Source organism: Rhyacophila brunnea, unplaced genomic scaffold (genome assembly GCF_057557595.1).
Source record: "Rhyacophila brunnea isolate RB1 unplaced genomic scaffold, BYU_Rbru_1.0 scaffold_2, whole genome shotgun sequence".
In the NCBI taxonomy this organism is placed as follows: Eukaryota; Metazoa; Arthropoda; class Insecta; order Trichoptera; family Rhyacophilidae; genus Rhyacophila; species Rhyacophila brunnea.
Genome location: NW_028232859.1, coordinates 32,714,055 through 32,726,131, shown reverse-complemented (window position 1 = coordinate 32,726,131; position 12,077 = coordinate 32,714,055).

Below are 12,077 nucleotides of genomic sequence, written 5' to 3'. Positions count from 1 at the left end.
ATCAAAATTGGTGGTTACGTATGACATGACATTATATTTCTATTATATATATTTTTTTAATATAATATTTTTTAGTGTTATACATAGTATATGATTGTCTTTTACGTAAAGGATTTTTATCGTCCTAAGAAAATATATTCACAAGGCGTTTTGTTGAACAAATAAACGCTGACCAAAACATAAAACTCCTAGCTGTTCATATCACCACATCTCGACAAAGACAAACGATTGGTAATCTTTCATCTGTCAGCAAGGCGTACACATTGACGACGATTTTCTTTTGAACTTTCCTCCATTATCGCACGTCATTAACGTTTCATTCAAAGTTATCCTGCCGTGTTCATAGCTTAATTTAATAGTATCATAGTTGGTTAGTGAAGCAATATCTTTTTTATTAAGATATTACTGTAAAATAAACAAAGTATATTTTTTACATCTACATTTTGTAGTAAAATATTACTAAATAATAGTATTTATATTATTTGCATGGCTTTTTATTGCGATTAGAAAGAATTTAAAAAAATGCAGTCTTTATTATTATTAAACAGTATATAACTCATTGTAATGATTAATAAATGTTTGACTGAAAATAAAATAATCATCAAATCAAGAGTAGTAGTAAAACTTCTTACCAATATCACCTATGATAAATGATTTTTTTGGACCATGTCCTATCCTAAGAATAATATAATATACCTAAGTCTCCACAGAGCGAAGATTAGTATTAAGAGGTTTTTACGACAAAAAGAGGTTTACAAAACCACTTATTTAACGTGTTAGGTTGAGCATATACATAAAGAGCACCTATACATAAACACACATTGAAAAAAATATATGTTTAATTGACAGATCCAGGAATCCAACCTGGAACCTATGACATTATAAGCCCTCACGTTAGCCGCTCGGCAATCGTGGGGGTTGAAATGATAATACTGCTAATCTAATATCTTGTTTCCTCAGATATATAGTATTATTTTTAATAATACTACTTTAAAAACTTATTTTGCATTACTACCATTTAAAATTAATTCAATATTCTAGTAATTCAATTAGAATTTAAACTAAATTTCCAAGTATTAATTATTATAGTACCTAAGTGTTTATGATTTACATGTAACATAATGAGGAAAGTATCCCGTTATAATATAAAACCAAATTCCAATTAGTTAAGAGTAGGTAAATAGTGATTTAGTCATCTTGTAATCATTTAAACATTTTTATTATTAAAGAATTTTGAATTATCTGCCCGTGAACCTATTATCATTCTGTTAATCCCTCACTATGACAATTCAATATTATATTATATAAATTTAAATACAATATAGTATAGTATATTTATAATGAATATCTACCATTGATAGTGGGTATCACAGAAGGGCTTCTTTTTCTTTCTCCAGTAAGAGTATTGAGGGTCAAACAGCTAAAGCTTGCAGACGAGTCATCTTGTTGCACGGCACGAATTAAAAGCTCCCCTCTACTTGTAGCAATAAATCGAGCACCTGCAATTGAAAAGTATTAAATTTATAGATACAAACCAATAAATTTAATACATTGTTAATTATTACAGCATCAAAATAACTAGCCATTCTTTTATAATTACCTAAGGTATATACATACGTCAGTTTGAAATACTTTAATTAAAATAAACTTTGATACACATTGAATTTAATAAACCTTAAAATATTTTATATGTACATTCCTATAACAGGCACAGTGATTCAAAATCATAAAATGTTATGGAAAGTTCAGACTCTTTCTCAAACGAATGGGAAAGGACTTACACGATCTAAAACAGAAAATTACAGTACTTCGACCACATTACAAAAGGACAAAAGTATAGCATTCCCCAACTCGTCATCTAATTAAAGATCATTTGTAAACATAACAGAGGACGACGCCATATTATGTGGCTTAATAACTTCCGTGATTGGTATACATGTAACTCTGTTTTAATAGTTTCAAGTAGTCAATGATTGAGCAAAGATCGCTTTGGTGATGGCCGATCATCGTGAAGGAATGGCCCGATAGCATTTAAGAAGAAAATTATATTGAGCTTTTCAGAATAATAATATTCTTAAAATATTTAATAATATGATCTGATGGATATCTTAAACAATACTTAGATTATCAATTACATATCAAATATGAAAACAAATTTTAATTTATTCTAAAACTGTTACGTTAGTAACTGAAAAATTTATTTGTAGCTTTCGATTAAATTCAGTTATTTGATCTGTATAGATCAATTTCAATTAGATACCGTGTTATTTATTACGTAAGGATCGTATTTGTATGGATTCACGTATTTTCTTGACGATAGATACCTCTTGACTCGACCGCAATTTCTGCTGTTTATTTATAAATATATTATTATATGTTAAATTTTAGTTGAATAACTCTTCAATTATTTTGGAATATCTACTGTGATTTTTTTAAACGGTAAATGCATGGAAAAGCGAATCAAATAATTGACTACGTAAAACTAAAATCATAATATACCTAAGACTATGAGTTATACTGCTTATATTAATTAGTAACACAAAAATATTATAAATTTGCTTGAGACCAAATCAAAATCAAATGCGTACAAGACACACTTCTTCTGAACATGAGAAACAGAAGTTTAAAAATCAAAAATATTTTTGAAGTGAAGAACAGAGAAAAAATATACATAGTTTGCGCTTACAAAACAGCATCAAAAAAGAGAGGGAATGTAAAGATTCATTTTGCTGAAATTGCACTATAGTGCTACCAAAAAGATAAATATATCACATCATATTATGATGTAAGCTTAATGGATGCTAAAGTCAGTATTGGTTTATTTTATACAAAACAAAGGAATAAATAAATCTACATTTTCAAGAAAATAAGCTCTGTATAATATGAGTGAGGGTCGACCGACATGTAATTCGGCAGTTCTCACATAATCATTTTAGTATTCATTTTAGATACTAGCTTAAGAACTATCTTTTTAACATTCTTTTGAAAGGTAAACTCTTTTTTGTCATTTATCATCTTCCAGTCTGACACTGTCGCGTCGCTTGATTCTGAAGCGTTATCAATAAAAACTTTATTCAAACGTTGTCATAAATAATCTTCACCTTACAAAATATACACTTTCATACAATTTGAAGTCCCGAAACAGGGGCGTTTTGCTCTTCAAAGAATTCAGATTACGGAACACAATGGAAAACGCTTGGCAGGAGGCCTGGAGATAATATACTTTCTCAAAGTAATTTGAAGCAATCCTTCACTTTGGAAAATCTTTTCTATAAAAATATGCTTAAAGATGATCTCATGTAAAAATGCATAGTTAAATATTTAAAAAAAAATACGATACCTGACGGAATTTGAACCCGTATATCCACTGGTATCGCGCCAATATGCTTTTAATCAATTAAGCTACAGGCCCCCTACAAAATTACGATAATTTCATTTTACATTACATGAAATGCTTATCAAATTGTGTTATTATTTGACTATCGGTTGGTTAAAGTATCGGACTATTTTTTTTCAAATGTGGTTTTTCTAGTGCAGAATTTTACGTTATTAAATCTTATGAATTATTTGTTGAGTAAAAGAGATGGTTTATTATCCACTTACATTAAATAAATTTGACCAATAACCGCCGAATTTTTTTTATCAAGACGTATGAACATAGTATGTAAGTGGCATGATGTGTTATCAGATGAGATGTGTCTTATGATTTTATCTTATAATAATAGAAGTAAAATGATTGTTAAAATAAAAGAGGTTAAAAAGATTCATGGCATCTAAAGTTATCGTACTCTTGAATTTTCATGTTTTAATATTCACTAATTTTGAATTCACATGAATAGCAGTTTTTGCAACAATTTCACAAAGCAAAACGTTTTTCGTTTACTGTTTCACATTTAATTTCTGTACGAATTATGCTCGCGAAACAATTATAGCGCACAGTTACAAAATAAATGTACTGCGTATATTTGACGTATCCGATGTGAGGACATTTAATTAAAAACATTTCACTTCATTGTAACCGTAAAGTAAAATAAACTTTATTTCCAAAAATATAAATGAAAATGGGACGAAGTATTTTTTTCATTTGCAAGTGTGATAGGAAAATTTCATCATATATAAAGCGATTATAAACTATTATATTGTTAAATTTTTGTTGTTGTTTCTGGTTTTATGTTTTAATTGAATGCAGAAAATATTGAATAAATCTATAATAATACTGCACACAATAGTCTTGATTTGTGAATATGTTGTAAAATATGATTATATTTCAATAAACTTTAACGTTTTAAATGCAACTATTTACCCATAAAATATCTGGTGAATTTGCACTTACTTTATATGATTACTGAATTAAGATATAATAATATTGAACATACATGATTTTGAAAAACATTTTCTGAGAAAATATATTAAGTATATATTATAACCAATAGAAAAAATCTTTTTTGAAAAAAGTAAGCCACCCCGGCAGAGAATCGATCGTTGAATAAAAGAAATAGTTAATTATAAATTATTAGCAAGTTCAAGTAAGTTATATCATAAAAAATATTAGAGAAATCCACGACGTCGGTTAGTAATTGAAGTAATAGGTATCTACTTTGATTTAATAAACAAAAATCGATTGCCAAAGTAGCTTAATTTAGAAGAACACTGATGAGTGGGTATTAAAAGTGGCCAATAATTAAAATTTGTCGTAATTAGTATATCATCGCGTAGCATAGAGGTAATGCGCGGATGGGGCGTAAACCCGGGAGATGCAGGGTTCGATTCCCTGCCGGGGTGGCTTACTTTTTTCAAAAAAGATTTTTTCTATTGGTTATAATATATTTTCTCAGAAATTATTTTTCAAAATTATATATTATGTTCATTAATTAGAACGGTACATTCTTAAATCTTGTGAATTATTCGTTGAATAAAAGAAATAGTTAATTATATAATAATATGTTATATGAAAAAAATAAACATGTATTTGAATTAAAAATGCGTCTTTGTAAATATTAATATAAATAGGTAGATATTACTCTGCTTAGAATTCTTAAAAAAGTTTACTTGTTAATGGTTTAATAAAATTGACTTCTCAATATTTCAATGGTGTTATGATAGTTACCTTGCGTAGGTAATTACATGAGTTATTAATGAAATATACAGATCTATATTAATATTTTAATCATTACTTATAAATAACTTTACTGATGTCAAACATAGTCAAAATAGCTGGAGGTATAATGCGGATAACTGTACTAAAAGTTAAAAAGTTAAGAATTGCACTGTACTTGTTTGTTTTAAGCTGAGACGGGTCATTAGTAGACGTCGGAAGGTTCACACACTAAGCGATGTAATTTACGATAGGCAACAGCAGCCTTGCTAGACCAAGCCATTATAATATATAACACCAAACTGAAACATCAGTCAACTGCTGTGTACTTCTGTGAAAATATCTAAGTATATTCACGATTTTTCTCCAAAATAATTGATATTGATGATAAACTCAGACTTTTTTATATGTGATGTGGATCGTTTAATTAACAATACTAGATAAGTAATATTATTACTATTAATTTTACGTAAGTACCACTTAATATTCTCCGTGTAGAAAAAAGTTATGAATTTTATCATTTATTTTAAGCATTATAAATTATACTATACGTGTAGGTATATGCTTTATAATTACATATCTTTGAACGGCAAAAATACTTATTTTGAAAATTTTCATATACTACAATATTATACCTCAACAGATAGGTAGTTAAAAATCATAATCAAAATAAAGACACATAGATTAGGATGCGATGGTGGTATTTTCTGATATAATTTTGAGTCCAAAAATCAGGTCATAAACTAAATTCAGATTTCCATAAAAATTTACACTGTCAATCTTATACCATATGTTTATTAGGGACTGATTCAGTTACTGGAATCCGAGTAAAAAATCGGGTATAATGTTTACATTATGACAGTGCTGCTTTACCATAGAAAGTCATGATAATCGTCCAAATACATAAAGCAACACAATATACTGGGCTTCGAAAAAAGAAGCTTGAAGTAGGTATAGGGTGTGTCACATTCTATGTAATGATGGGATATCGAATCTAGCTCACTCATATACTACGATTAGATTCAGAGAGCCTCAACATGATTTCACACCGATAACTGTTAGATGTCATGATGTCAGAGACGTCATGATATTGTATTTGGGCGTGGCGGACCTGCAAAATTTTAGAATTATAAAACAAAAAAACTGGTAAGCGACAAACATTTTTGAATGTACTGCGTGGCATCATACTATTATGCACTATCTAAAAGGTCAATATTGACTAAAAAAGAGAAGTATGAGGGTGAAATGAGCAGAGAAAAGTTTTCACTTATGACAAAAAATGTTTTATGCATCTTGATTGTGCACTTATTCTGACATGGAAACCATATCTTACGATTTATTATTTGTTTAGCTTATAATTTTTTAACTTTGTGATTCCTAAAAAATGTTTATATTCAAAATATACATCTTTTGACGCATTATTATTCCTGGTAATCTCCTACATGCATATACGTTAAACCGTAATAGTTAGGTCAGTACATCGCAACAAACATAGCTGAAAGTGCAACCGGAAGTGCAGAGCACATCCTGCTGCGATGATGGATGAATGGCTGGTCGCCGGAAGCTCCAAGAGTTGGATGTTAATGCATGTTAAGTTGCGGTTGGTGAAAAAAGGTATGGTATTTATTTTTCATTTTTTTTAATAACAGCAATAGTGAACTTTGCTTATTATCAGTAGATTCAAATAAAAAATTATTTAATAACACATATTTAATTTTACATAATATCAATTCAAGGTATTCACGTTATACAACAGTATTAGAAAACAAGAAAATATATGCAGTATTAGAAAAAAAAAAGTAATAATCATGACAAATTGTATTACACGGTTTCTATTAAATAAAGTGATATTAATGTATTTATTTTGTCATTGTCAAGTAATCTTAAAAAGATATGTATATATATATATATATTATAATATATAAATAATCATCAAATGGATACTTATTAATCTAAGCGGTGTTCAATGGCCGTGAATGTAAGTGAAGTCCACTTAAAGTAATTTCATAGAAACGGGGATTAAAGTTAGCTAGTTGGTAGCTATGGTTTCATAAGATTTGTTTTCTAATGATGTAAGTGATTTGCCATAAAAATGAATGTTATAAAATAAAATATTTCTTCCAAATGTCACAATAAAAATAAGTAGATTATATTAAAGGAATTTGCAACTACCTAATTTGATTTTTATGGAACAAATTTATTTGCCTACTAGGTGCCATTACTAACTAAAAATTAAAAAAAACTGTACTTGTTTTATTTTAAAACTTAACACCCAGTTATTAACATAAAATTGGTTTCGCATCTTATTACTATGAATCATTGCATTTTTAAGTGACAAATAATTAAAATTGGTCAATAAAACTATCAGTTATATTTTAAATTACCTATTAATTGTATTTAAAAAACAACTTTGTAATGTCAAAAATAATAAATATTTATCTATCTTTAATTTTGTATACTATAAGACATTACTTCTCTATCAAAATATGTTAGTTTGTGCTTATATTTTTATATATATCGTAATATTATAATCGTAAAGTAAACGGAGAAACATAAAAACTGGCATTAGGGTGAAAAAATAAAATTAATTTATAATTATATAAGTAAAACAAGACTTCATAAATAAAATAAATATCTTTATATTTTATACGTTTAACCTAAAAATAGAAATAATAATCAAATAAACGAACGCATATGAATCTAAAAAGTAATTTGTTACGACGTTGCGTCAGCCTTTGCTATTTGCGGTCATTTAAAAAGCAAATGACCTCACTAAATTCCAGTACATGAATATCGTGGAAAAGAGTCGGAAGTTTTCCTGTAGTTTTTTCACATGCTGTCCTTTTCCCTGACATAGAATATCTGGATACATTTATTTCCAGCCGGCTAGTCTTCCTTTCGCAATAATGAACCACATGAATAAAATATCAATTTATAGAGCAAGTCGATTGGCTAAGAATTCGCAAATGTTTGTTTGCTTTACCAATTTCAGAGCCAATAAATCGGTACCGTGGCATATTGTAATTTGAATGTGGAATAATCAAACTAAGACTGATATTACTTACTTAAATTTATGTTATCAAATCGAATCAATTACAAAATTATGTATTTTTCGTCATGATGACCACAAAGTGCAAAATATTTAGTTAATCAACAAAATATTTGTGCACTAATATCTTAAGACAGCGATTCCCAACTGCAGTTCCGCGAGTTGTGTCAGGAGTTCCATGAGAATCCGAAAAAGTTCACGAATAAGCATAACAATTTACGCAGCTAACGTTTTGTAGCTAAAGGAAATGTAGGGAGACAGATTGAGGAATTGAACTATCAATAATGCTTGATACACTTTTAATTTTTTGTTTGTTAAAGTGTTTAAATGCATACATTAAAGTTCAGCACTGTATTAATTCATTGGTTATTTTATTTACCCGTCCATTAACGGTAAATTAAGGAAGCCGTGGAAGGAAAACCGTGGAAATGACATTTTTTATGAATCTGTTTATCATCATTTTAAAGAATTTCTTTACATGTAGCCAAGTTTAAATAATAAAATCTAAAATTCAATATTATATAGTAAAATTTGGTACTTTTAACCCTATATAATATAGGTATATGATATAAGGTTAATATTTTTGATCGGGTGATAGAGATTAGGAGTTAGAATTTCTCTACAACAAGGTGAAGGGTTAATCATAATAAACAATTTATATGTGTATTTACAAACTTGATACTTTATAGTAAGCAAGAATACAATAAAAATTTAACATAACTCCAACATATTTACAGACTATACTTTGGGTTCTATCTTAATAAGTTTCCTTGGCCCGTACAATAATGACTAGTTTTTTTTATTTGTCTTTTCTTAACGAGATAAGTTGCAAGGGGTCTAAGACGATTTGGCGCCGGTACAACTAGACGCCACGCAATTCGAAAATAAATAGACGTTAGGTACTTATAGGTACTTTTAAAAAAAATATTTAATATTATTATTTAAATTTAAATTATTATATTATGATTTAATAGTTGGTGAGAATTTAAATATGCACACGTAAATAATGATTTAGTCGTGCATATGTTTAAGTTCCAACGAAAAAAGGTTTTTTTTTATTTTTATATAAAGCCTTAGGCATAGTAATTCTCAATCCGCAATAAAAAATCATTATGTTAAGAGTAAAATTAATTAATACTACTAAGTAGTAGATAGGAACTGATTAAAATTCCTCGTCCATGTTCTGTTTACGTGTCTACGATAGTGCGGCGTCCAATTGTCCTGGCATCCAGTTGTCCCATTCCCATTGCAAGAGACTGTCCGTGACGGACTGAATCTCAAGTAACCGATAAATATCTCCCCTTACGTTTCTATTGGACATCTTTAGAAGATGAAAAATAATACTAAGACAAATGATTGAGTTAGCTGTTAGATATTTCAGAAACCTAGTATATTCATTTATACTTATGTAGTAAAATTCACAGTATGTACCTAATAAATCATGTGTCCATAAAAGCCACAATATGTATTTCTGTTCAACACAATTTTGGAAACAACTAATCATATAATTGCATTAAATAATTACATCCAAGATAAATAAAATTCTAAGATTTGATTGATTGTAATTGAATGTTATATTTTGTGTTCAAAATAGATGTTACCTACTCCATATATTTAACTTATACCGTAATCAACGTAGTCACATTATTATACAAATATACATATGCCTATATTATCGTGTCAATTATTGTGCAAAGATATACAGAAAAAATATGAAACCATCAATATTTAGCATATTTCAATGAAAAATCACAAAACGTGTATACTCTCGTGGTGCAGTGCGCAAGGCGCTGGCCTTCCATCACGGAGTTCTGGGTTCGATTCGCAGTAAGGTCAAAATATATTTACATAATCTAATATGTAAATTCCTCAATCCTAGGAGTTTTACCACTATTATCGGGCTTTACGGCCTGTTATGGCGTTTAATAAAGAAACAAATTAATAATAATAAAAATGTAGGTAGGTACATAATAACGAAAAATCAAAATATTGAAAGGATAGCATCGACATAATAATAACAAAATTTATAGCCGCCACTTTTCAATGTACTTACGTACAGAATACTTTTTTTTTATTTGAGTACCTATCTATTCAAAAAAACATTGAAGAATGGTCTAGTATTATTGTAGTACAAAATGGTCATTAGACTTTGAATTTATTTGTTTCTTTATTAAACACCATAACAGGCTGTGAACCTCAATTATAGTGGCGAAACTCCCAAGCGTGAGAAATTTACATATTAGATTATGTAAATATATTTTGACCTCACCCGGATCGAACCCCGAGCTCCCGGATGGTCAGCGCCTTACGCACTGCACCACGAGAGCCGCCTTTTAGTTATGTATAAAACAACAATTTGAATTTTGTTGATCATTGTGTGAATAATAATTATAAAATTCAGTATTAGTTTTGGGGAATTGTAGTTGAATAATAATATGATTTCTGAATTATGATTCTAACTTACAAGATATTTTTGAGAAGTCACTTTATTTAATATGTTTTAATAATATTGATTAATTATCATCCAAAACTTTTCATATGGTTTTAAATATTATATACTAGAATTATTTATATCCAACAGAAAATAGTAAGTCTACTTTTATCGCAAAGGTTGTTATGCAAAGAAAATCTTATAATTATATTGTTCTTTTCCTGGTACCTATATATAAGGAATAAATTACATCAAATGAAGCACGTATGGCACATTTATTTGATAAATTCGATCGATGTCAAGATTAATTATTACACCAGACGTTCGGTCCTAAATCAAAAAGGCTGTCAAATATCTGAGTGGTTAAACGTGGCTCGTTATTGGGAAAGCATAGAGATTTCGCGTAATTTGAGACCCACGATACCCTATTTGTTCTTCAAACGGCCATCACTTTTTCATGTTAGTGGCACGATGGCTAGCTTTACCAGGACGTAGAAACTACCACTTTCGAGCGCTAACAATAATAAATGAGCCAACGCCACGCAGTCGAAGCCTCTCCGGCCGTAATTATTCTTTATTAGCTCTAGGTAGGGTGGCTTTATAAAGCCTTTATAACAGAGCTTTCCAAAACTTTTGTCATAATCAGTAATCAGTTCTAATGAAAGATACTGCTGAATGCAAACCCTTTTTAATTTATCTTTATTAGGTGCATGATGCCCGTCATCAACGACGTTTAACTTTTCTAAGTGAGAATTATTATTTATTACACGAGTTTACGCATTCAATTTTTAAAAATTTCATTTAACGACTGTAAAAATCATGTATAAAAATTCATAAACATTTGATCTACTACACGAATTAAAACCACCATGGCAAGCAATCAATGTTAAAATTTTCATTGAAGGATAATATCAGATATAAAGATATCCAATTTTTAATAAAATTCACAATTTCATAATACCGTCCATTGCATATCACCATTTCAGTGGAACGGATAACCAACCGGTAGGAAGAAAATATTTTAGAACAGGACATCGAAGAATGGGGGAAATCCTAGTAGATGAACGGGTGATATCAGAAGAGCCAACCCACCCCGTGCTACACTAAGTTGGGTGTCGTAGACTTCACATTATTGGTCGAGGAGAAAAAAAAAATTGAACCATGAATTATCTAGCATCAGTATTAAGCAGACTTAATAAGACGATGATATATTTACAAAATACTTGTTTTCTGTTTATGATTGAAAATTTACGTAATATACCATATTGTATCTTATTACTCTAGTTTGGCATCAAACTTAGTTCTTCTATTTTCATCAAGGTGTGCTTATAAATAATAATAATTATGTATCTCTATATTATATAGATACATGCGGAATTTTGATTTTGAAATATATATTATTATACGTATAAATGCTTTTTTTAAATTAAATTTAAATACGATGTTATTCAAGATGAAATATATGTTTATATTTCAATTAAAATACTTCCTAATAAATAGTT